Source organism: Melanerpes formicivorus, unplaced genomic scaffold (genome assembly GCF_026170545.1).
Source record: "Melanerpes formicivorus ecotype bairdi unplaced genomic scaffold, bMelFor1.0.p_v2 SCAF_249, whole genome shotgun sequence".
Taxonomy (NCBI): Eukaryota; Metazoa; Chordata; class Aves; order Piciformes; family Picidae; genus Melanerpes; species Melanerpes formicivorus.
In genome coordinates, this window is record NW_027142601.1 from 167,571 (window position 1) to 194,589 (window position 27,019).

Below are 27,019 nucleotides of genomic sequence, written 5' to 3' on the forward strand. Positions count from 1 at the left end.
CCCAGATGGGGCTGGAGAGAGAAGCAGACTCCACAGCCTCCCTGGAAAGCCTGCTCCAGGGCTTTCAGGGGTCATGGTGTTTTGATACTGTGCAAAGAACCTGCTGGGAATGTCAAGCCCTGGTGACTGGTCCAAAGATGCAGTACACATCCCACACATCCCCTGCTTGGTGGCCCAGGATGCTGCTGGGAATGGCAACAGTGCAGACTCCTTGCCACAGACTGAGACTCTCTGGTTTGAAGAGACAACAGCAAAGGTTGAACCCCTCAGCAGTGAGAAGGTTTCCTTACTGTGTGGATTTGGGCAGGAGAGGAAGATTTGTCATTCCTGTGCAGGAACTTTTGCTTTAATAATTCATAGCATCATAGAATTACAGAATGGTTTAGGTGGGAAGGGACATTTAAAGCTCATCTAATCCAACACCCTGCAGTCAGTAGGAACATCTGCAGCTCGAGCAGATTGCTCAGAGTCTCTGCTACTTGATGTGGAATGGTTCCAGGAATAAGCATACACCACTTCTTAGGGTAGCCTCAGCCAGTGTCTCACCACCTTCAATGTCAAAACTGTCCTCCCTGTGTCTAGTCTGAAATTCCCTCTTTTTAGTTTAAAACCATCACCCCTTGTCGTGTCACAGCAGGCCCTGCTGAAAAATCCATCCCCAGCTTTCTCACAGGCCCCTCTGAGTACTGAAATGCCACCAGAAAGTCTCCTGGGAGCCTTTTCTTCTCCAGCTGAAAGACCCCAACTCTCTCAGCTCCTCCTTTACAGGAGAGGGGTTCCAGCTCTTGGGTCATGGCTGTGGCATCCTCTAGCCCCGCTCCAACAGGTCCATGTCTCTCCTGTGCTGAGGACCCCAGAGATGGGTCCAGCACTGAAGGTAGGTGCTCAGCAGACCAGAGCAGAGCAGCCCAGCAGAAAGAGGAGGGGAAATTTGTGAGCAGAAATGGCAGGAGCAAGGACTTTCCCCTGCTCACTACAGGGATTCCCCACGCTGCACCCCACCACCACGGATATCAGCTGTGAAGACCCCTCACGAGTGAGGGCTGCACCAGCATTCCCTGCTCAGCCTGGGGATAGACCCAGCAGCTTTGCTGGATGCTCCATGCCTGTTTTTTCACCAACCCTCTGCTTCCAGCCTTCTCCAGGGGCAGGATGTGGCCCATAGGTAGAGCGTGAATCAGCCTGGCGATGATCACACTCGCAGCTATTTCGGGAGACCAACTGGTTGCATGTCACACTGTTCCTCCCATCCAAAATGAGCCAACGAGGACGGTGTGGGGAGCAAAATGCTGCCTTGGGCTGTGATGCAGCTGAAGGTGGGGTATGATCTGCTCTGATTTCCTGCGATTCTCTGCGCTCAGCGAGGCCGTGTGGATCCCAGGACAATGCGGGAACAATGGCCGGAGCGCCCATCCCGTGCCAGCAACCAGCCCTATCAGATCTTGCGAGGAAAGAGGGCTCTGGCCGGGCTCCTGTGGCTCCCAGATATGGCTGAGCATTGTCTGGAGAGTTTATTTCCATCCAATTTTGGCAGCTGAGGTCCTTGGGATACTTGGGTGAGGCGACTCCTGTTGTGTTAGACTTCCATTTTCCTTCCTCTTCTTCCTTTTAAACAAAGCCATTATCACTGCCCTGATCTGGCTGCTGGGGAGGGCAAAGGGGGTGCTCACGCTGCCTCTGAAAGCCCTTCCCTTCCCAGCACACCCAGCCCCTCCCTTTGTCACCTGAGAGCAGAGTTGGGAAGGCAGCTGCCAGGCCACTAGGCTGCATTCTTGGAGCACTCTTGGAGGAGCCTCCAGCTGCTTCAGAAAGATCAACAGAGTAGAAAATTATCCCAGCCTAGGAAAGCCCCAGCTAAGGCTAGGTGGACAACAGGACCACGGATTTGCAGGGGGGCAAAGGAGGAGAGGAGCCACGGGTCTGCAGCCAGCTAGGAGGGGATGAAATGGTCTGGCTGAGGGCACCTGGAGGACACTGTGCAGAGGAAAGTTTAACTGGAGCCCTGGGTCACCTCTGCGGCAGGCCAGCTTCTCCAGGAAGGAGCAGCAGAGCGTCGCTGGAGGTATTTGAGGAGAGTTTTGGCCAAGACCCAAGGCAAGAGACTTTCCAGACCCCTAATCCAGCATCAGAAGAGGATGAGCTAAATACCACTCCGAGAAATGACGCTTCCAGGAATGTGCTCCTGCGCAGGTAATTGGTGCAGGCAGCTCCTCTGCTGGCCCATACCTCTGCCTGCTCCTGGGAACCAGGATGCTCGTTAGCTGCAGCAGTCACCGGCACGGTGAGCTCGCTCTCACACACACACACACACACACACACACACATCCCCGACCAGAGAACACAGACCAAGCCATTTTTTTCTTTCCATCTTCAGCTCCTCAGATGCTTTCGTTCATCTGGAGCTGCTGTTTTGTTCATCACTCCTCTTCCAGTGTGTTCCCAGAGTGTGCTCAGCCCTTCCTAATTAAAAGCAAGGGCGAGGAGGAGAGGCAGCGAGCTGTGTGTGGAGCAGACATGCAGAAGCATGGATGCTGTGAGTCAGGGAATGCTCCCTGCCAAGTCTTCCCAGATGCTTTTGTACTCACTCATTGTTTGGCTGCTTTAGTTTTTCTTTCTTTCTTTTTTTTTTCATTTCCCAAGGAGTTAAGCAGATGGATGGGAGCACTGGATGTGCCCATGAGCACACCAAGCCTTGGAAAATCCACTCCACACCTCGGTGTGAAAGGCCTGTGAAGGAGAACAGAGCTGGGAGGGTCGCGGCTCTTCTAGCATGAAGTGTGGAGAGGGACCTGGGAGGCAAGCGAGCAGCGAAGTGAGAGACTGGTGGTCTGTGTCTGATGCAAGCCACAAAGTCCAGGAAAACCAAAGGTATGTCAGGGTTGGAATAAATCCTGTTGCCTGTGGTGAGAAGCTGCAGCAGCTCGTGTCCTGGGAATTAGGGAGTGTGGTAGGAAGAAGCCAGTACTGCACGCTGGAGGAGGGCTTTGAGCAGCAGTCCCTCATGATCCCAAGCAATGCCATCAGTGAGGCAGAGGATGGTCTTCAGCACCCTCCAAAGCTTCTGGACATGGTTCATCACAGCCTTAGTCACCATTCCTGGTGCCATCCTTCTGCAAGAGCATCTCTGGGTCACCCTCACCCTCCCCAGTGCTGCCCCTACCCTGGCTGCAGCGATGTGGACTTGGTAGTGTTGAGTTAAAGGTGGGACTCCATCATCTTAAAGGTCTTTCCCAGTCTAAATGATTCTACCATTCTATGATTCTATAATGCTTGAATCCCCATGCCAGCAAGAGCAGCCCCTGAGCCTCAACCTCACACTTATGGTGCAGCTTGGCCTCCCCCCCCTGAAGCCTGCACACAGAATGTGTTTGGTTGGAAGAGAGCTCAAAGATCATCCAGTCCAACCTTCAACCCAGTAGGGAAAGGTCAACACTAAACCATGTCCCTAAGCCTCACTGTTGTGGGGTGCTTTGATGTGTCAACCCCCATCCAGGGAGTTGGCACTAAGGCCATGGAAGTGGGGAGGTCTTGCCTCCATCACAGAGCTGTACCTCAGCATGCGCCTACCTGTAAAGGCAGCAGGTGGGAAAGGGTCTGCGTGATAAAGCCACCCAGATGAGGTGAAATGAGGGAGGACAGGCACACAGCATTCTGGAAGGCTAAAGAAACGTTGTAGGAAGGTCTTATGTGGGTACTTCACCTGGAAAAGGCATTGCAGTGTAATGTGAACCCCCCCCAACACCATCCTGCCACCGGCCAGCTCGGAGGGTGCTCAGCATGCAGATGCAGAGAGGGGGATGCAGGCAGACGCAGGAGGCATGACGGAGAGAAATGAAGAGTGAGCCTGGCTGTAGCAGAACAGACACCTCTGATCCCATCAGTGTCTGCTCTAATGCAGAGCATTTCTGCCTCACAGCCATCTCACAGTCTGAGGCAGGCCCCAGCTTTGAAGGGGAAGGTGGCTCTGCGAGCTTCACGTGGAGCAGCTGGATGCAGGCACCGCTTGCCGAGTTGCATTTGTGGAGGCCTCTGTCAAAGTCTTTAGCAGCCTGGACTAAAAAGCTCTGTTTTCCTCCAAATGAGGGATTGGTGGTGATATTAACACTCCCTTATCGCTGCTGTCGCTGCAGAAGCACATGCACCTCATCATCTGCAGCCTGCCAGGGAGAGCACAAACCCTCTTCCCACACTTCACTCCAGCACAGCGCCCGCTCACGTTAGCTGCCCGTGCACGAAGCAGGTGGAGGGAGATGCCAAGGTGCAGGCATGGCACTCAGCTCAGCCAGGGGAGAGGCTGGTGCTCTGCTGGCTGGTGAGTGGGCGTGTGAAAGCCCAGCTGTGAACCCAAATAATCTCTCCCTGCCGCTGGTTTGCTACCCAGCCCGCTTCTGGTTTCTCTCAGCCACCATGGGAAAAAGCTTCAGGCCACCCAGCATGCAAATGCAGCACATGAGGGCAGCTAAAGGGATCCCATCCAAGCTGGATGATTTCTGGAAGTAGGTATGAGCTGAGCTTCTGGTTTGTTTTCCAGCTGCTTGGAAAAAAAACAAACCCAAAACAAACGAGGATCTGGCTCAAGCCCTCTCTGCAACTCAGCTCAACCCTCAGCAGATACAGGCTGAAGGAGTTTGGTTTGCTCCTGCTTCGAAAGACACCTTCAGCAGGCTGTCTCCCACTGGAGCCCTGTTTCCATCTCAAGTAGCAAGGTGCAGTGAGGAAAGCCTTTGTTCTGGTGCTGCGGTTTCGGTTCGAGCCGAGCCAGGGAGCAGAAGAACTCTCAGGGGAAAGGAGATCTTTCAAAGTTTTCCAACCCAATCTTCAAACCCCAGATCTGTGCAGCACATTTGGATGAGCTGCCCGAATGGCTCAGCACTTGCAAACCTCTTGAGACCCATTGCCAGCTCTTCTGAAGCCTTGCCTGACACGCCGAGAGAAGTGGCACTGAGGACAGGCTTCTGCGTGAGGAACATGGCACAGCTCCACCAACTCCATTTCAGCCACGCCAGACGGCCCCTCCACAGTCATGAAAACCTCCTAAATACCACAGAAATGCCAGAACAGGCATCCAACTGCAGCAGGCAGAGCAGAGGTGGCCAAGCTCAGTGCAGTCTTGTGCCTGTGCTGCTTACTCGTGGATGTCACATTGATGTTAGGCTTCCAGAGCTTGGCTGAGAACTGGGTGGGATGGATGGAAACTGTTGGCCACAGTCACCATGCCAAGGACCCTTGCCACGGCCTGACACATGAATAAGGCTAAAATAACCCCACAGCTACCCAGTTTGACACAGACCACATGGGTCCAGGCTTGTTCAATATCCCCATCAGTGACCTGGGTGAAAAGAACCTGTGGACCCTCAGCTAATTTGTTGATGACACAGAACTAGGAGAAGTGGCTGACACCCCATCAGGCTGTGCTGCCATTCAGCCAGACCTGGACAGGCTGAAGAGCTGGGTGGAAGGAACCTCATCAAGTTCAACAAGGGCAAGTGTAGAGTCCTGCACCTGAGGAGGAATAACCCCCTGCACCAGCACACTTGATAGGTTGACCTGCTGGAAAGTAGCTCTGTGGAGAAGGACCTGGAAGTGCTGGTGGACAAGCAGCACAGGATGCAAACCTGGGCATCCTGCTGTGGGTGACCCTGCTTTAGCAGGGGGGCTGGACTAGATGATCTCCAGAGGTTCCTTCCAGTCCTCACCATGCTGGGATTCCACGAAGGTGATTACACTGGTGGGCCAAAATTCTCCAGGAAGGAATCAGCTGAGCCACACACAGCCCTGGCTGCTCCCTTCCCAAACACTGCACATGGCTGTAAGGTGCCTGGGAGTTTGGGAAGTCCAGCACAGCATGGTTCTCCTAGTGACACCTCAGTGCCAAGCTATGTGGCCCAGATGAGACAAGGCTGTAAATGATCCCAAATGCCCCAGGACATCCCAGCTCCACCCTCTTCACGTTTCTTCTGCTAGGAGATGCTCAACCTCTCGCTGCACAGATTATCCTGCACGACCTCAGCATCCAAACTTAGCTCCACAAGGCTGCTAGAAATTCAGCCCTCTGCTCAGAGGCTATCTCGTGGCTGGTATCTCGCCTGCTCCTCACTCCTTCCCTAGCCTCAGCTCCTCCTTCCCACTTCATGCATGCCAACAGCACTGGGAGCAGCAAGGCTCCCAGCTCAGCCAGAGAACTCTCTGCTATTAGCTGTGAGCAGTAAATCATAGCACTTGTCAGTGCCAAGTTAACAAAAATGCCCTTTAAGGCAAATAACCACCTTAAACTCCACAGATTTCCCACACCACCCTAACTCTCCCTATCCCAAAGCAGGAGGGATTTCAGTTTTCCTTCTGAAAGCTGGATCCCATGGGAGAGCCACCCACTGGGCATCACTGGAGGCCGCAAGAGCCCTTTGCCCTGCAAGGAGGAATTTGGCTTGTGTTCAGAAGAATCCTGGGCACACAGAGTGTGCCATGGTCTAGTAGTCATGAAGTGAAAGGTTGGTGAAAGGTTGGACTTGATGATCTTTGAGGTCTTTTCCAACCTGATTGATTCTATGATTGCATGAGGGCTGTGGACATCACTCTGAGCACAGCCAAGCTCCTGCTGCCCTAGGAGCCTGCAGCCTGCCTGTGGCCATCCCACTGGTAGGGAACACTCTGAAACTAAACTCAAACAATCCCTAAAACCACACCTAAAACCAAAACAAAAGCCTTGGGAAGGGGCTGAGTGGGGCAGCAATCCTCCTGCCCTGGGAGGCTGGATGGAATGGGACCTGAAAGCCTGCACCTCCTCCCTAGGAATGAATAAAAACCCAGGAGAAAGAGAAGGGCTAAGAATGCAGGATGCAGAAACAGAGCTGTTTCTAAACAGGATGCTTTTAAAGCCTTCCAGGAGGCATGTGCTGGTTCTTTAATCCCCATCAGTTCATTTATACCTAGTAACTTTTTACTGCTACCCCATTACATCAGGCCCTACAGGGACAGGAGAGGGTGGTGGGAGGAACTCAGGAAGTTGGAAAGCTGAGGGAGATGGAGTGGGTGAGCTGCACGAGGTCCTTTCTGTCACCAGCTCTACTCCACTTGGACTTTGGGTAACACACTCAGATGCTTGAATGCTTCTCTAAGCTCCTGCAAATCCTCAAGCCAACAGAGCTGGCTGCAGGAGCTCAGTGGAGATCTCACTGCTGTCAGTCAGATCGGAAATACCAACAGATTTGGTCCAGCCAGTGGCAAAACCAGGGCAAAAGGGTGAGAGAGGCCTTCCCTCAGCTGGCCAAAGGTTTGTCACAGCCTTGATTTGCAGTTGAGTATCTCTGGGGGCTTGTGTTACCTGCTTCCCAGTGAGGCAAGGCAGTTTTCAAGGTGCCAGAGCTCTGGTTTGCAGCCTCTGCTCCAGGAATTCTGTGGGATAACCAAGCCAGAGCCATGCTCTGGCACCAGCAAAGAGCAAGCAGCGCTGCAAATGTTCCTCACTAATGCTTCACACACACACTAGGCTCAGGAAACAAATTCCTCTGCAGAGTGTAATCGGGGCTGCCAACTGGACTAGAGCAGTGTGGAGTCCAGCTCTCAGCTCAGGGTCCCTGATGGGGTGCAGGACATCTCTACCTGGGGCACAGTGCACCAGGAGAGGAAGCAGGAGGGGAAACTCCCCTGTGCAGTGCAATGCTTTTGTCTTCTGTTTGAGTAATTGCTGTGATCAGGTCTGGTGGGGAGCAAAGAGAAGTCAGCCAAAAAGCTACCAGCAACATTCATTTCAAATGAAGGGCTTTGGGAAGCCAGTAGCACAGGTCCAAGAGGGGACTAGGAGAACCTCAGGAGGTTCCCTCTGGACATGAGGAAGATTTTTTTTGCAGTGAGGGTGTCAGAGAACCACCCCAGGCTGCCCACAGAGATTGTGGAGTCTCCTTCTCTGGAGAGATCCCAAATACACCTGGACAAGACCCTGGGGGAATTGGACTGGATGATCTCCAAAGGTCCCTTCCAAACCCCATGATGCTGGGTTTCAGGACAATCTCTCTCAGCCCACTAGAAGATCACATGCAGAATATCTCCTCCAGGAAGTGGCAATTTCCAGAATCTCAGTTAATTCACATCAGTGCTCAAACTCTGCACCTCCCAAGGAAGCTGTGGGTGAAAAAGAGCACTGAGGCTCCAGCCTGGAGAAAGGGCAGCTGGGGTACTAAGCTCCCAGGCTGCTGAGAAAGTGGAAATGGTCTTTGGACACAGAAATCCTCACTTTGGTTGGAAGAGACCTCTAAGATCATCAAGTCCAACCATTAACCCAGCACTGCCAAGTCACCACTAAGCCATGTCCCTCAGCACCCCATCCACACAGCTTTCAAACTCCTCCAGGGATGGGAACTGCCCCTGTGGGCAGCCTGTTCCAGAGCCTGACAGCCTTTTGGGGGAAGAAATGGTTGCTAACACCCAAATAGTGAAATAAATGCAAATTTATTGAAGACAATAAAAAAGGGAGGGGGGAGGAGGGTGTGAGAAAGGTGTACAGAAAGAAACAGACAGAAGAAAGAAAGAAGGGTGGGATAAAGCTGCAAAGGGAAGGAAAGGCAAAGAGGAGAGGAAAAAGAGAAAGAAAGAGATGCAACAGAGGCAGAAGTGAACAGCAAGGAAAATGTGAGAAGGGCTGAGCCTCTTCCAGGGAGTGGCTTCCCCCCCACCAAAGCCCAGCAGTGCTGCTCAGGCTGTGTCCCCCTTGCAGAGCAGCAGGAATGCCTTTTCCCACTAGCACCATTTTGCTCTTGCTCTGGTTTTTCCTCGCTGGCTTTGTTCTTTCTCCTCACAAGTTCTTGCCGAGGGTAAGCAGTAATTCTTTCCAGGTGCTCGTGTCTCGCCGTCCTCCTGTTCCCCTGCTAGGCTTTCTCCAGGCAGGCTCTGCTCCAGCCACCCATGGGGTGACACCCCAGGAGCTCTGGAAATGGGAAGTCTATTCCTAACCCCTAAAAATCAGACCTACAGATAGCTTTGGGTAGCTGCACTTGGCTGAAGGAGGTGATCCAAGCCCTGGCAGGGTCTAACGTGCTGCCAGACCGGGCTGGAGATCTTGGGAGATGAGACCTCAGGTCCTAGCTCCAGCTGAACACACTGGTGGGAGCTGTGCAGCTTCTGGATAGAGCTCAGAAGAAGCAAGCAGAGAGGTGATGTCAGGCCAGGAAATAATATCAATTTTAGTTAAAAGCTCTCAGTAGAAGGTTGGTTTTTTTGAGGGGAAGGAGTGGTTGCTTAGGTTGGGGGCAGCAGTTCAGGGCACTCCGGAATGGGTTCACACAACTCCACTCATCACAAGAAGCCCACAGCAAATCCTGACAGGTGGACCAGACCATAAAATCCATGAAGCCAACAGGTAGATGACACACACCCCCTCTTCCCACCCATCCAAAAGGGCCTAGAAGAACCCAACTGAGGTCGAGGACAGATTGGAGAAGGCTGCCCGGGGCTCAGCGGAGCCTCCTACCATTAACATATCTGAGCGTTTGAAAGGGAAGCACAATAAAAAGACCACTTAAACAACTCATCGGCTGAGCAGCTGACAGAGCCAGGCAAGAGGCCTGCCAGCAAGCTGGGCTCTGAATGTGTTTGCAATTCATCAGCCTCCTGCTTAGCTGCGAGCAAGGCCAGGATTCAAAGGTGAAATACCTGCAGCTGCTCCCATCGCGTCTGCTGCTCGGTGCAAAACGGTTCTGTTCCTGGGCACATAAAATAAGCCAGGGTGTGCTGCAGGGAAGCCTGTCAGAGCAATGGCAGGGACACTTTATGATGTGTGAGCATGACTCCCAGTGCCTGGGTCCAGGGCTGGGGAAAAAGGGAGCAGAGCCTCCGTGCAGAGCACCTCTGACTGCTTGACCGCTTGCTTTGTTCACCTCCCCACCAGACAGACAGTGCAAAGCAGAGGGCAGCAGCACACCTCTCCCTCCACCCCTGCAAGGTGAAGGCATGTGGGGCTGGCTGGCAGACACAGTGCAAAGCAGAGGACAGCAGCACACCTCTCCCTCCACCCCTGCAAGGTGAAGGCATGTGGGGCTGGCTGACAGACACAGTGCAATGCAGAGGACAGCAGCACACCTCTCCCTCCACCCCTCCAAGGTGAAAGCATGTGGGGTTGGCTGACAGACACAGTGCAAAGCAGAGGACAGCAGCACACCTCTCCCTCCACCCCTCCAAGGTGAATGCATGTGGGGCTGGCTGACAGACACAGTGCAAAGCAGAGGGCAGCAGCACACCTCTCCCTCCAGCCCTGCAAGGTGAATGCATGTGGGGCTGGCTGACAGACACAGTGCAAAGCAGAGGACAGCAGCACACCTCTCCCTCCAGCCCTGCAAGGTGAATGCATGTGGAATTGGTAGTTGTGTTGGATAGAAAAGCCTGGATATGCCTTGATGCCAGGACACAGTGACATAGATCCCATCTCCCAGCACACCCCTCGAGCACAGGGGTACCCCCAAAGCAGCAGCCACCCCCAGCCTCAGTTTCATGCTCCCCCCTCTAAAAGCCCTTTCACAGCAGAAAGGGGATCCCATGGAAAGGGTCTACAGAGCTCACAGGGAAGAGATGTCTACAGCCACTTGGCACCAAGGGCAGGTTTATGCCAACACTGCCCAGTCTGCACCAGCACTCTGGCTGGAAGGGTCACCATCACCTAACCCACCCTTCAGTTAAAGTGCCAGCAGGTGTTTCCCCATGGTATGAGCAAGTCAGCATCCTACTGCACACCAGAACTCACAGGGACCTCGTGGTGGTTCATCATTTGGGGGGGGGGGGGGGGGTGAGAGAATGATCTCATTGTGTGCTGTGCCCCCAGTGCTTTAACATCCAGCTGGGCATCTCCATGGACCTCTCCCTGCACCCATGGGTGTTGAGCTCATGAATCCTCTTCAGGTACTCACTTCTCATGGATGAGCCATGGGCAGCTCAAGCAGCTTGGTGTTGCAGGGGTCCTGAACACCATGCTGGCACTCTACAGCATTATGAGTGACCCACCACCACTCAGCAGTTGCTTCATTGGCTCTCTTAGCTAATTACTCAATGCCCATGCCCAAGGAGCACCACGATGCCCCAGAGCCACTCCCTCACGCCCCCTGCCCAAACATGGTCTGGTGCAGGAGCCCAGGGCTCCATTCTGTGCAGGATACAGGACCAGGATGCCCAGATGAAGCCTGTTGGCATCTCCTCTGGTGTGTCAGATGGAGAGGGGCAGCCCCAGGCTCCCACAGCTCGATGGATTTCAGCTTCCAGTCCCGAGCAAGAGGTTTCACCACTCCAAGGGACTAGGACAGTCACGTTGGGGAGGAGCACACAAAAGCCCCAAATGCCTCAATAACATCTGCTGGGCTGAAATTATTTGCAATAGCCTCGACCAGCTCCTGAGGACACTTCTAAAGGGCTCATGTGATGGTCAAGCCATAGGCTGCTCCTCTGTGGCATCTCAGGGGCTCTGCAGAGCAGAGAGAGCATCCTGCCCAGGGAGAGCAGAGCTCCTGTAGCGTGCTGGCTGTGTGGCACAGCCCCTGTGCACCTCTCCCCCAGCCTCCTGGCAGCCTGCCCCATCCCTGGCTGAGCATGATTAGCAGGCTGAAGCCATTTATTAATTAATTTTCTATCAACAGCCCTGCACATTAGGAAGTTGTAATGGTGCTGCTGATGCTGGCTTGTGCCTGGGAACAATGGCAATAATTAGGGAGTCTGCTGTTGTTGTATTAGTTGTTGCCTGGCCTGAAACCCCCAAAGCCCCAGGCTCCTTGGCAGGGGATGCTGGTGGCAGGTATCAGCACAGTTACCTGCAAGGAAGCCCCAGACATTTGCTGGCTAAGTGCTCCCAGTCAGGTTAGCCCACCCAGCGGGCTGGTTGCTCCAGGCTAAGGAGCTTCCAGGAAGTTTTCCCTCTGGAAACACTTTCTCACTTCTCTTGCATTGAAGAATTACATGGAAGAAGTAGTTTTGAATGCCACAGGGAGAGAAAAAGGTTGAGCAGGGAACAGTAGCTGCCCTGTCCAGAGAGTAAGATGGGACCAGAGAGGAAAGGGGTAGGAGCTGCTAACAGAGGAGCATGACAGAGTTAAGGCACAATTTTCCTGCCACAGCCTCTGCTGTAGGCAAAGGAGAATGCAGGGTGAGGACTTCAGGTATATAAGTATCTAGAGGGCAGAAGGCAAAAGGACGGGGCTGGGTTTTTTCAGTGGTGTCCAGTGACAGCACAAGGTGCAACAAAGGCAAGCGAGGACACAGCAGGTGTCACTTGAACTTAAGGAGAAAGACCTTTGAGGGTGGCAGAGAACTGGAACAGGCTACCCAGAGACATCCTGGGGATGACTCCTCTGGAGGCTTTCAGGGCTCACCTGGATGCATTCCTGTGCAACCTGATCGAGGTGAGCTTGCTGTGGCAGAGGACTTGGACTAGATGATTTCCAGGGGTCCCTTCTAACCCCTATCATTCTGTCCTGCCACCATCCTGTAATAATCAAAGTAATAACAATAATAATAGACTCAAAAGAAATAAAACAAAAATAAACCCTGAGGATCAGCCAGGTTGGAAGAGACCTCCCAGATCATCCAGTCCAGCCTATCACCCAGCCCTAGCCAATCAACCAGACCATGGCACTGAGTGCCTCCTCCAGGCTTTTCTTGAAGACCTCCCTGGGCAGCACATCCCAGTGGCAAATCTCTCTCTGTGAAGAACTTCTTCCTAATACCCAGCCTGAACCTCCCCTGGCACAGCTTGAGATTGTGTCCTCTTGTTCTGGTGCTGGTTGCCTGGGAGAAGAGACCAACCCCCACCTGGCTACAACCTCCCTTCATGGAGTTGTAGACAGCAAGAAGGTCTCTCCTGAGCCTCCTCTTCTCCAGGCTAAGCAACCCCAGCTCCCTCAGCCTCTCCTCACAGGGCTGTGCTCCAGACCCCTCCCCAGCTTGCCTGTCTCTGAACACCTTCCAGTACCTTAACATCTCTTGAACTGAGGAGCCCAGAACTGGATACTCAAAGTGTGGCCTGACCAGTGCTGAGTACAGGAGATGAATAACTTCCCTTGTCCTGCTGGCCACACTATTCCTGATCCAGGCCAGGATGCCATTGGCCTTTTTGGCCACCTGGGCACACTGCTGGCTCATGTTCAGCCTACTACCTACCAGCACCCCCCAAGAAAGACAAGAAATGCACAGGAAAGCAGTTACTCACCACCAACAAACCAATTCCTAGGAAGTCCCCAAGCAGCAGCCTCCTGTCAGCCTTGCTCCTAGTTCTATTGCAGAACACGATGTCAGAGAGCATGGAACATCCCTTGGGTCACTTGGGGCCAGCTGTCCTGGCTGCATCTCCTCCCAGCTTCTGGTGCACCTACTTGCTGTTGGGGTGGTTAAGAAACAGCAAAACAGCTCCTGCTCCACCACCACCCTTTTTGCAGCCATCCCAGAGCCAGGGGCAAGACCCTCAAGCAGCCAAGATACCACACAGAGGAGCTCAGCCCCACCCAGCACCCGTGGATGATGTTGGAGTAGTCATCAATCATAGCCCTAACAACCGGGGGGCCACCAGGCCCCCCGGCCTTTGTAGTCACCACCACCATCACCCAGTGTGCACCAGGGGCACTCACCTGAGATGAGAGGAGGATCCTCCAGCCCAGAAGGGCTCAGCTTAGGGCTGCTGCCCTTCCTGGGGAGGATTAAATAGGGGAGTGGGTGGGGAGGACAAAGTGGCCACACCTGGGGTGGGAGGAGACTCCAACAGAGCCCAGGTGCTGTGGGTTTGAGGGGAAATAGGGGGGAAATGGGGTGGGTGGGAGGGAGGGAAAGGGGCAGACTGTCAAACCAGTGTTGGTGAGAAAGAAGGGATATTAATATTCAAATATTAATTATTGACTTCTAGTGATTGCTTGGTGCTTAATATGGCTAGTTTCAGGATGTGCCACTCCTCTTGGATATCAGATAATTGATTGACAAGGTGGTGGGATCGACATCCCTGGAGGTGTTTAAGAAAAGCCTGACCAAGGCACTTAGTGCCATGGTCCAGTTGATTCGTTAGGGTTGGGTGGTCAGTTGGACTGGATGATCTTGGAGGCCTCTTCCAACCTGGCTGATTCTGTGACCAGCAGTGAGGAAACACTGGCTGCAGGTGAATCATCATCATCATCATCATCAGTTCTGGGCATGGCATCCTCAGTGCTCTGCATGAGCTCAGCCACAGCCAGGGTCAGCAGCCACCCTGCTGTGCCAGGACCCCTGAGGCAAGGAAATCCCACCTGTACAGACAAGGAAATCCTCGACTGACAATGAGCTGTGCTTAACGAAGGCATCCCATCAGTGCTCAGGACTGCAGGGCTTGCATCCTGCCTGCATCCCAGCCCTGCACAAGAGCCCCCGGGGCTGGGTTATGCCTCTCAAACGCGAGGCGCAGCGGACCTGCCACCCCGTCGTCAGTTACTTGCTGCCTCCAACTTGCCAGGGCTGCAGGAGGAGAGGTGAAGCAAAGGGACAAGAGGAGGAGAAACGCCCAGGACAAGCCCAAGGAAGCAAGGCTGCTGGCAGCACAGCCTCCTTCTCAAGCCTGTTTTCCATTTCCTCCCCCTCCTCCGAACCGATCGCTCGGCTATGCTTCTCCCCCCACTCCTCGCTGCCCAATGTTTAATTGCAAACGCAGACCCGCGGCCCAGAGAGGTGTTATTTTTGGGCACACAAAACACAGATACCTCCTAGCAGCTGTCAATCCCGGTGACCTTAGCTTCTGTGCACACTGCACAGTTGCCTTCCCACCCCCCTCCCGATTCTTGCCTTGTTTTTTTCCCCTTTCCCCCACCACTTTCTTTCTTTTTTTTCCTTCCCCTTTTTCCTCCAGCCGAGTTACTGTTTCATTGCTCTCCGCTGGGACTCTGACAAGAGCTGAGCTCCTCGCAGATGACACAGAATAATTGAGATGTCCTTCTGCTGACCTTCAGTCCCCGGCAGCTCTGGCTTCCCTTCTGGTGATCAGGGCGAACGGCAGGCGAGCGGCACACGCACGCTCTGCGCCCCCCCCCCAGAGGGATGCTCCTTCCCAAGGGGTCAAAAAACAGAGAGGGGGAGGAAAAACAACCCCTCCCCTCCCTCCTCCCCAAACCACAAATAAACCCAAACCCAGAACAAAAAACCCACCCACAAAAGCAAACCAACATGCAGCAGTACTCAGAGGTAACCCTGCACCGCTGCCACCCAGCCGGGCACAAGCAGCCCAGTGCCAGGCTCACACATGGCTGCACATACATTAACACACAGCAGCAGGGGTGTCTGCCCACCACAAGGGCAAGCAGGGAGACCCAAGCCCGTGGGAAGCAGTGAAAAAGACCTCAGTGGTGTGGATGTGGGAAAGGGATGGAAGCAGAGGAGCGGGGTGGAGCTGCAGGGAATCGTGGAGCTGTTTTGGTTGGAAGGGACCTTTAAAATCAGCAAGTCCAACCCTAACCCAGCACTGCCAGGTCATCACTAAATCATGTCCCTTAGCACATCTCCACAGCTTTGAAACCCCTCCAGGGATGAGGACTACACCACTGTTGTGGGCAGACCATTCCAGGGCTTGCCTGCCCTTCTGGGGAAGAAATTGTTCCTCGTGTCCAACCTGAACCTCTCCCTGGCACAACTTGAGGCCCTTTCCCCTTGTCCTATTGCTTGTCCCTTGGGAGAAAAGACTGACCCCCACCTCACTCCAACCTCCTTTCAGGGAGCTGTAGAGAGCAAGAAGGTCTCCCCTGAACCTCCATTTCTCCAGGCTACACAACCTCAATTCTCTCCTGAGAAGACCCACAGGGATGCTCCATCCCCACAGGGATGCTCCATCCCCACAGAGGCACCTGCTGGCTCTTCCATGTTTCCCAGTGGGTGGGATGTAGATTCTACTTCCCAGTTGCACTTGGCTTGGCTCTCTAAGGCTGGAGCCTCACATACTGCTGAGGAGGACACACGACCAGCCCTGCACCAGGACTGGGGAGCTGCTGAGTGGGAGCACAGTGCCTCCTCCCTAGGTAGGCTCAAGCCCTGGGGCAAACTCCCCAAGTCAAAAGCCACATCGACCTAAGGATGGAGCAATTATTTCTTCCACAGCCACTGCACTTGTAGGGGAAGCACACAGAAACACACAGCATCAGTCTGACATTTCCCTCATTTCCACAGGGGCTGCAGAAAAGGAGCTGAGAGCGCAGGCAATAACCTCTCAGTGCGAGCTGGGCCCATTAGTGTTAGTGCCCGGGTGCTCTCACAGGGAGGAAGGAAGAGGAGATAGAAGCCCTGCTTTAGATTATGAAAACATTTAAAAGAGACAGTGCTATAAGCAAAGAGGGTTGTTGGTTGTTGTTATCTCTGTGCCTAGAGATAAGCCAGGAGTGGGGACAGGGCTTCAAAACAAACGCAAGGAGAGCCAGAGCCCATCAGGAAGAGGTTTACGGCGCGAATAAACACAGCGGGCAAGGGTTGGAGGCACGGAGATAAGGCAGGACGGGGAGCGGGCTGGTTGTGGGGGGCAAGCAGCAGACTGGGAGCTCCACACCGTGGCTGGGGACTTGGCATCACCCTGGCAAGCTGGAGAGGGGCTTTTTCCCCTGGGGTGTTGTGGTGAAGAGAGGAAAGGGAGGAAGGATTCGCTTCCATGCAACCCAGGGCAGAGCCTGGCTGCCTCCTCAAACCTCAGCTCACGCTCAGATTCCTCACTGCCCCTTCACAACACAAACAAAAATCATTTCAGAAAGGAGTATGACTAAAGGTTTTGACTTTTGCCAGAGTGGTGTATTTTGCTGGGCTGGTTTTTTTCCCCTTTTCTTTTTTTTTCTTTTTCTCCTCCTCTTAACTTTTTCTCCAGCCTTCTCTCTTCATCCAATTTGGCCCTAATTCCCCACCAGACCTGATTGTCCCCACAGCAGTACTTCTGGTAAATAAACTATTGTCCACCCCTTTCTCCCCAGTGCTAACTATGCCAACTTCCATTGTGCTGACAATTGATTCCAGGTGGGTTTTTTTTGTGTGTGTGTGTTTTGGTTTGGTTTGGGTTTTTTTCCCTCTTCTTCCCCTTTTCTTTCCCTCAGCCTCTGAAAATGCCTGTCCACAATGACTGCTGGTGACTGGGGTGAAGAAACCACCTCCCCGAAACACGCCGGATGGCTGGAGGCAAGCCTTGCTCCCAGCCGTGCAGAGGAGCAGGAGAGATAGATGGGAACCTTCCTAAAGTGATTAGCTCCTAAAGCTGTGAGAGATGAACAAGCACTGCCTGCCAATGCTGGAATCGTACTCTTTGAGCTGGAGAATGGAGCAGGATGGAAAGATGCTTCCTGACCCACCCCCAGCACTGCATCCTGGACTGGAAGGTGTCCAGAGAAGGGCAACGAAACTGGCGAGGGGTCTGGAGCACAGCCCTAGGAGGAGAGGCTGAGGGAGCTGGGGTTGCTTAGCCTGGAGAAGAGGAGGCTCAGGGCAGACCTTCTTGCTCTCTCCAACTCCCTGAAGGGAGGTTGTAGCCAGGTGGGGGTTGGTCTCTTCTCCCAGGCACCCACCACCAGAACAAGAGGACACAGTCTCAAGCTGTGCCAGGGGAGGTTCAGGCTGGATGTTAGGAAGAAGTTCCTCACAGAGAGAGAGACTTGCCTTTGGAATGGGCTGCCCAGGGAGGTCTTCAAGAAAAGCCTGGATGAGGCACTTAGTGGTCTGGTTGATTGGCTAGGGCTGGGTGATAGGCTGGACTGGATGATCTGGGAGGTCTCTTACAACCTGGTTGATCCTCAGGGTCTATTTTTCTGTTTTATTTCTTTTGAGTCTATTATTATTGTTACTACTTTATTTTGATTATTACAGGATGATGGCAGTACAGAATGATAGGGGTTAGAAGGGATCCCTGGAAATCATCTAGTCCAAGTCCTCTGCCACAGCAAGTTCACCTCGATCGGGTTGCACAGGAATGCATCCAGGTGGGCCCTGAAAGCCTGGATGAGACACTTAGTGCCCTGGTCTGGTTGATTGGCTAGGGCTGGGTGATAGGTTGGCCTGGGTGGTAGGTTGGACTGGATGATCTCAGAGGTCTCTTCCAACCTGGCTGATTCTATGTTTCTATGATCCCCAGTGATGTGGAGCTGCCCCGGGCTGGGAACAGTCACAATTCATTCTAAAGACAACATCACTTAATAAAGTTCTGGTTGTCACTACAAGAAGGACACTGAGGTGCTGGGGTAGGTCCAAGGAAGGGCAACAAAGCTGGTGAAGGATCTGGAGAACAAGTATTCTGAGGTCTCAACAAACTGCTCCAAGTGCAGGTTTTGAACACCACAGGTGGGGCTGTGAAAGGAGGCTTCGCCTCATGGCATGCACCAGCTCATTCTCACCCCCAGCTCCCATCAGCAGACCAAAACAGTGAGCTGAATCAATGCAAATCTTCAGGGAATAGCTCCTGGGGCTTATGTCTGCCAGCCAATCATAGAATCAGAATGGTTTTGGGGTGGAGGGGAGCTTGAAATGTCATTCTGTCCAACTCCCTGCGATCAGCAGGGACATCTGCAACTCGAGCAGGTTGCTCAGAGCCCCAAATAACCTGATCTGGAGTGGTGCCAGGGATGAGGCATCTACCAGCTCTCTGGGCAACCTGGGCCAGTGTCTCAGCACCTTCAGTGTCAAAAATGTCTTCCATTTATCCAGTCTGAATCTCCCTCTTTCAGTTTAAAACCCTCACCCCTTGACCTGCCACAACAGGCCCTGCTAAAAGGTCTGTGCCCAGCTTTCTTGCAGGTCCCTTTAAGTACTGAAAAGCCACAAGAAGGTCTCTCTGGAGTCTTCTCTTCTCCAGGGTGAACAATCCCAACTCTCTCAGCCTATGCTCACAGCAGAGGGACTCCAGCCCTCAGCTCATTTCTGTGGCTCTCATGTTTTAGCTGTCCAAGGCACGTTTTACGTCATTCCCTTTGGTTTGTCCTCCTGCCCTGGCATTATCTTCTGTGCATCTCCCACTGTTTCACCAGCCCTGGTGACAACTTTATGTCTGAACCACTCATGTGCACAGGGAGACATGTGTGAGCTCATCCCTGCAGCCCCTGTGACCTGCAGGGATCTGGGGGTGCTGGAGGTGGATGGAAGGCAAGAGGGGCAGCTTGTCCTGCTGGCACAACCTCCCCAACTGCAGGAACAGGATGAGAAGAGTTCAGCTCCTGGGACTCCAAGGCCACCACAACCCAAATTCAGCCCAAAGCTCTCCATCATTCCCCTTGTGCAGCATCCCTGTCTTGCTAATTCTCTGCAGGGTACCTGGGACCACTCCAGGATTCTCCCTCACCTTGCACATAACTCACTGCTGACCTAACCAGCCCTTGAACCCATCTGGACCTTGTGCTTCCTCCTCCTTGCAGGCCCCACTCTTGCTCCCAGCTCATCATGCCCTGCCTGGATATCTCTTCCCAAGAGCATCCCTCATTACTATGCTGAGGGTGAGGGCTCAGGCACCAGCTCCACGTATCCATAATCACCTTCAGAAAGAGGTGACACAATTATAGGAGCAGAGGAATGCACAGAGAGCCTGAACCCCACTCCTGCTGCTCCCACCCTTGCCTGTCCCTGCAGCAACAAATGACAATTACCCTGACTTGACAATTATCCTGCATTTTCCAGTTCATGAGCAGAAAATCAGCCATCACCAAGAGCATGACCTGCCCTGGGAGGAGAGGAGATGCTGTGTCCACTTGCTGAGAGGAACCTGCAGGCTGCTGGCATCCATGCAAGGCAGAGAGAGGAGAGGGATGAAAACACAAAAAGTCCAAATCTCACTTTACTTGTGGTTTGGTTTTTTTTGAGGGGAGGGAAAGACACCAGCCCCAGAGGGTGCAGACACTAAGGAGCTCCTCTCTCAGGCCATTGCAGCCAGGCTTCCAGGCTCCCTTGACCCTACCACCAGCACCAGCGGGCATTAGGGGACCTGCTGTAACCCCAACCTTCTCCCAACGAGCACCTCCACGCCTGGATGGCAGGAGGGGAAAAGAGGAACACCCTCCTCCTCCTCCTCCTCCCCACCCCCCATGCTGTGCCTTTATCAGCACTTAATTAAAACTTGACAAGAAGATTAACACACAGAGGGCAGCTTTAATTAACTTAATATCGCATTCCATTTCCCAATTCGTCGCAGCCTTCCAGACACCTGCAGATCTTCACACAAAACCCAACAACAAAAGAGGGACTACTGGAAAGGAAAGGAAAGGAAAGGAAAGGAGGGGGGAGGCGGAAGGCAAAGGAGATGCCTTGGCCAGCAGCAGAAGCTCTCTGATCCTGCTGCTGCTGCTCTGCCTCGCACGTGCTTGGCTCAGATCACCCTGGGCTGCCCGAAAGTCTCTTCAGATGCCAGCAGCCCCTGTGCCCCACCAGGCCCATCCAAGCCAGCCTAGGGATGTCTGCTGTTCAAAATGCATTTGCTTGGTTGATTGTAGTTATTTTGAGCTGTGTTCCTGGGGGATTTATGAAGGAAAAGGCTGGGAGGATGCAAGGAGAGAAGGGGCCTGGAAGGCTGGGGCTTGGTGAGGTGTCCATCCACCTCGCTCTTCTGCTCAGGGATGGAGAAAGGGGAACACAGTTGTCCCACTCCTCCTGGCTAGGCTAGAGCAAATGTAGAATTAGAGAATCATTTTGGTTGGAAGAGACCTTTATGATCATCCAGTCCAACCATTAGCCCAGCACTGTCAGATCACTGCTAAACCATGTCCCTCAGCACCACATCTGCATGGCTTTGAAACCCCTCCAGGGATGGGGACTTCACTGCTACCCTGGGCAGCCTCTTCCAGGACATGACAACCTTTTGGGGAAGAAACTGGTCCTCATGTCCAACCTAAACTTTCGATGGTGGAAGGTTTAAACAGCCAGGAGTGGACTACTTCTTCCTGGGAGGAGTGGTATGTTGGAAAGGAAAGAGGGAAGAGTCCAGCACTGACATGAAGTAGGTGAAGGGAAGGCAAAGTGAAAAGAAAGCACAGGAATCCTGCAATTCTCTCATTGCTCCTACTGCTTTCAGAGCAGTGAATTGTCTTGTAATCCTGACCCCCAAAGTGGGGATGTGCAGGAGCTGCCAGACAGCCATGGACAGTCCCCTGTGAGGCCTCCTCCCTTAGTTGCATCTCCTTGGGACCACATATCCAAGGGCTCCAGCCAAAGACACCTGAGTGCTACAGCTGTGGGTTCCTGAGCTGCACACACGTGTGAGAGCAACTGCAGAGCTTCTGGATCACCCAGAGACACTGAGGGTGCTGCTGAACAGACACTGCCTGCAGAGGTCCAGGGACACCCAGCACCCAAACTCAGAGCAAAGCCAAGACCGAATCAATCCTAAAGCTTGGGGAAGACCTCCAAGATCATCAGTTCCAACTGTTAGCCTAACCTTGTCGAGTCCACCACTGACCCTTGCTCTTCAGCACCACATCTACATGTTTTGAACACTTCAGGGGTGGTGACTCTACCACATCCCTGAGCAGCCTGTTCCAGGGCTTGACCACTCTTTCAGCAAAGAAATTTTTCCTGATGTCGAACCTAAACCTCTCCTGACACAACTCGAGGCCACTTCCTCCCAGCCTATCACTTTTCCCTTGGGAGAAGAGACTGACCCCAACCTGCCTCCAGCCTCCTTCTCAGGGAGCTGTAGAGAGCCAGAAGGTCTCCCCTCAGCCTCCTTTTCTCCAGGCTGAGATGGATTCACTGCACAAATTACCACTCTGAACCTTCAACTTGTTCTGTCAGAAATAGCTTTCCACACACCAAAATAAAGTGTTATTGTTAACTTTCTCCTTCCATTGTTTGTTCTGTGTCACCTCATGCCTCTCCCCCCACTGATTTCCTGACAGCCTTGGCAGGAACAATGCACTGATGGAGTATTTTTTCCTCTAGAGATTTACAGCTTGTGCACCAAAGAGGGCTGAGGAACAAGGTGCCCTTCCAGCTCCAACTCTGGGTACAGCTCTGAACCTTTCACAGCCAGCCTGGACAGGTCCTCTCCTTTCAGGGAGTATACTGAACATGGCTTTTTAGTTCTCCTTTCATAGCTTTGGAGTAGATTCATCAATAGATTAGGTCAAGGTAATGCAGCTGCAATGGGAACAAGCTCTCAGCCATGCTTGTCCAGCTCTGCAGCCCATGAGGGACACACTGAACCCTCCCAAAGCAGATGGCTCCTGGACATGTTTGGGGTATTTTGTGTGTGTGGTTCAGGTGTTTTTATTTGCTGGCTGTCATTATATTCCTTGATGCTCTGAATTTAGTTAGATGCAATTTCATAAACTGCTGTAGTCCAATTTTCCAGAGGGGAGTTTTGGTTGAGTTCGAGTAGAGAAGAAAGAGGGGAGGCCACAAAGTCATGGAATGGTTTGGGTTGGAAGGGACCTTTAAAGGTCATCTTGTCCAATCCCACTGCAGTCAGCAGGGACATCTCCAACTAGATCAGGCTGCTCAGAGCCCTGTCCAACTTGACCTGTAGTGATTCCAGGGATGGTTAATCTACCAGCTCTCTGGGCAACCAGTGGTAGTGTTTCAGCACACTCAGCATCAAAAATCTCTCCTCTATATCTAGTCTTCCCATCACCCTTAGAAAAGGAGCTTTTTCTGCTCTTTCTTCTTCATCAAATCAAATCCAAAGTCAGATGGGTGCCACAAGAAACAGAAAACAACAGAGAAAGTTGTTATCATCAAAGGTATCCCTCAGTCTATCACTGCAGCAAGAAGAAAGGCAGGGGTGATGCCTCCTGCAGCAAGTCCATGAGGTCTGAGAGGCTCTCAGCAGATGAGACACCCAACAGTATCAGCCTGGGGAAGGCACAGAGCTCTGCAGGAGTTTCCCAGCAGAGTCTCTGCTTGCATAAGTGTTTGATGCCAACTCACCTAGACCACAAATGTGAGCAAGGACTCGCCACGGGTGCTTCCCTGTTCTTTCCTCAGTGAGTCTTTAGTGCCACATACCAGAGTGAGCTGAAATCTGGGCATTATTTCCCAATGAACCCTTGGGTCCTTGGATAAACATAATTTTTAAACATCCAGGCCAACAATGCCTGCCTGGTGCCTGGAAAGTGCAGAGCCCTCTCCAGCTCCTCAGACCAACAGCCAAGTTTATGGCTTGCCCTGCCAACAGCACTGCCTTGCATAGCATCATGGAACCACAGAATGCTCTGGGTGGGAAAGAACCTTTAAAGGTCATCTAGTCCAATCCCCTGCAGTAAGCAGGGACTAAACCAGGCTGCTGAGGGCCCCAAACAATCTGACCTGCAGTGTTTCCAGGGTATGAGTGTTTACATGTGGCCAGGGTGTCTCCTGGATTGGGTCTAGCCCAGCTTTTATCAGCAAACCCACACCCTGCTTCCTGAGGGGGCATCATGGTGGCCTGGCTTATAAAACCCCCACTCATTTCTTCCTGGATTGCATGGCTGCTCTGGAGGAAAAAGGGTGTATGAGGAGGACAGTGATGGATGGAACCCTTCATATGGCAGCCAACACCTTCAACCCCTCTGGAAGAGGGATCAAGGGAGCACTGGTCCCAGCAGGTTTCCTTCCTGGCCAGCAGTGAGGGGAAGTCAGGCAGCACCAGCCAGCCTCCCCTTGACCTGCCTGCTGAGATTCCTGATGGAGAGGAGCAGAAATCACCACCTGATGTCAGGTTTCAGGACACAAACAGTTCCTTTTCACACACCCTCCACTCGAATGCCTCCTGGCATGAAGCTGTGATTGACACCACTGTTATCAGCCCTACCTCCTGCTCATTTTCCAAGAGGGCATCTTTGGGAATCTCCCATTCCTAGCCCAAGAAACAGAAGGAGAGAGGGCCATGGGAGATGGACAAGCATTTTAAATGCTTAATGGACAGAAACAGGCCATCCTGAGTGGGGGTCTCAACCTCTCGCAGTATTGCAGAGGGAAAAAGAGAGGCAGACCCTCCTCCCCCACCTTGTACCAATATGGTGTAGGGTTTAAAGGAGGCTCCCCATAGAGAGGAGCTTCAAAGCTTTGCCAGCCCCTCCCACCGAGTGTCCTCCTGGTTCAGTTCCACCCTCCACATTTAAGTGCCTTTCATCCTTCCTCTTCTTCGTCCTCATCGTTATTAGGTTCCCTTCCCCCACTCCCGCCCACTCCCACCCTTGCTGGAGACTGCCTTTGGTCAGGAGCCCAATGGGAACCAGCTGTCAGGCGTAGCTGGGATATCCTGGAGAAAACAGCTTGGAAATGCCTCCCCCCAGCTTTCCCCCTCCATGGCAGAGGGAAAAAAATCCCACCACAAAATGGCCCTGCAGATGGAAAAGGCATCCAGCAGGCCACCCTCCTGCTGACCTGCGTGGGTCCACTCACTGGCTTGGTACCAGGAGGTCCTGGGTCCTGGCTCTCCTTGGAACCACGAACCCATCCTGTTTGTCCTCCTGCTGCCAGCAGGACCCTGCTGACCCACACAGCAAGAGCCTAGGGCCCTTGAGCCGGAGCATTTTGCATGAATCCTCCTCTGACTCCTCCAGTGCACCTCGCTCCAGCATTGTTCTTCAAAGATGTTCCTGCCCTTCCCGGCCTGGGGGTTGTTGTTGTTTAAACAGCAGCAGCAGCCACACAAGCTGTCCTGCCTTTACAGGGTGGTCTGTAATTGCTTCCTGTCCTCTCCAGCAACTGCCTTCATTTGTTTGAATTTCTGCCTAATCGAAGAACTGGAGGAGTTTGGAATGAGAGATGCTCCTTCCCCAGGCTCATGGGTGTCTCCTCACGCTGGCTCAAGCCTCACCAGTTTTGGAGATCCAGCCTGGTAAAGCCAAGGTCCCACAGGCAGATAAAAAAAACCAAACCAACAAATTGGGCTTAAAATAACCCAGGCAGGGCAAAGCCTGGTCTCAGCAAAGCTGGAGCCCTCGCTGTAGAGGTGCTGCGAGACCAAGGCTTTCCGTGGTCCTTGGATGCGGCAACTAGAGCCCAGGTGTGCGCCGGCAGGAGCAGGAGTGGAAAAAGAAACAGGGGGATGGGGAGAAATGAAATGTTATTCCTCAGGCTTCAGAGCTTCGCTGCTCTTGGTTGGATTATGGTGCAGGCTGTGCTCGGGGTGGACTGTATCCAAGCCGGAGCGCACACATCCCGCTGATTTCCCAGCGTGCTGGGTCTGTGTCTCGGCCCCGGCCTCTGAGCTCCCATTATAGTGAGGCAGGAAAAGGGGATGCTGGGGGCCAGCCATCAGCAGATCCGAGCTGATCAACAGGCCTCACACCAAACACTCCAAGATTCCTTTCCTTCCCACACCACCCCCTAGCCTTTCTGGCTTTTGGTTGAAATGGGGAATGCTGTGGATAATGTCCACTTCCAACCACATTTCCCCCATTGATAAACTCAAGTTTCTCTAAAGCAAAATGCCCCAGACGGTGCTTCCAGAAATAAGAAACATCTTCCAGTGTGAACCCTTAAGGTCTGTCTGGAGCAGGAAACCAAACAGGCTTTGTTCCTGGGGTCTGGTGTGTGACTGAGGCAAAAGGCAAGAGATGAGAGGAATAAGGTGCAGAGTGCAGCCCCCACCGTCTGCTGTGGATGTCCCCAGGCTGTGCCACTGCTGCCTCTCCTGCCATGTTTGTGCTGGATGGCTCTCAGTGCTCCATGGAACTGAGGTTGGTTAGCCTGGAGAAAAGGAGGCTGAAGAGAGACCTTCTCACTCTCTGCAACTACCTGAAAGGAGGTTAGACCCAGGTGGGGGGGCAGTTTCTTCTACTAAGGAACAAGCAATAGGAGAAGAGGAGATGGCCTGAAAGTTACATGAGGGAAGGTTTCGGTTGGACATGAGGAACAATTTCTTCACCACAAGAGTTGTCAGGCCCTAGACTAGGCTGCCCAGTGGTGGATTCCTCATCCTTGGAGGAGCTACAAGACTGTGCAGATGTGGTGCTGAGGAACATGGTTTAGTGGTGACCTGGCAGTGCTGGGTGAATGGTTGGGCTTGATGATCTTGTAGGTCTCTTCTAACCAAGATGATTCTGTCATTCTGTAGCAGCAGTACAGGAGAAGTATCCTCCTAGTTAGCCCTCACTGGTTACAGATCTTTCCCCTTCAGTGAGATTAGAAGGAAAGGAAGTCAAAGTGTCCCTCTCAGATCCAGGGAACTCAGACCCTGAGCCTAAATGTTGTAAAACCAGTGACAAAATGCAAGGGATAGAGGTTATAGCTCCTTGGGGTGGTGCTTCCAGCTAGGATTCAGATGGCCACCTGGAGTCTTCAGATGGCTCAGAGCCGAACTAGAGAGGGATGCTACAAGTGGGAGGAGAGATGAGCAGTGGCTGGCAGTCCCAGACCAGAAGTGCCATGAGGGATGGATGTGAGAAGGGAAGATTTAACTGGGGGGGTGAGACAAAGGAGCTGTTGCCTGGACTGGGACAGTACACTGTGGGGGAAGCAGGAGGCAGGCCGCTGCAAGCAGGGATGTGCAGAGTCCCCTGCCCAGTCCTCCCTGGCCCAGAGCCTTGTGGCAAACCTGCCTGCACAGAGGGATTCCCAGCGAGGCCAAGGCTGGCAGGAGTGAATGGAAATCTTGCTTTCTTTTAATACCCCTCTTCATTAAGCATTTGCTGAAGCAGTGAGATGACAGCACTGCACAGAATGGGCCGGCCTGGCTCCTTTTAATGCTGCCTGTAGGGGGTCACCAGCCTGTTCTGTGGGACTCCCAGGACAGAAAGCCCGGAGTTAAAGCAGTCACCAACACAAAGACAGGACAAGCCCACTCCCTCCCCTCATCCCTCTTGATATTTTTCTCTCTGAATGGCTTTGCAAGCTGTTCCTGGTCCAGATGCATCTCACACATCAGATCTCCCTGCTGCCTGCTCGTAGTGTGCATTACACCACAGACCGAAAATCTATCGGCCTGCTGCCCACCTTCAACTGCAAAAATACTACATCTGAGCTCATATTTTATAGGTGCCTGCACAGATCTTCAATTAATCTATGGACAACACAATGCATGATGGCTTTTTAATGCCCCTGGTTGAACACAGCCCCCGTGGCAGACGCTGCTCAAAATACTCCTCACAAACTCTGCAGGTGCTGGCTGCTGGTGGGG

The 27,019-nt window shown here is 53.0% G+C and overlaps 1 long non-coding RNA gene across 1 annotated transcript; it reads right to left on the reverse strand.

Moving 5' to 3' along the window:
• Positions 1 to 8,477: 8,477 nt before the first annotated feature.
• Positions 8,478 to 12,443, reverse strand: LOC137458473 (uncharacterized). The gene is made up of 3 exons (XR_010991758.1): positions 12,342 to 12,443; positions 9,646 to 9,735; positions 8,478 to 9,311 (listed from the first exon to the last, which is right to left on the reverse strand). It is a non-coding gene; the product is annotated as an uncharacterized lncRNA (long non-coding RNA).
• Positions 12,444 to 27,019: the final 14,576 nt, after the last annotated feature.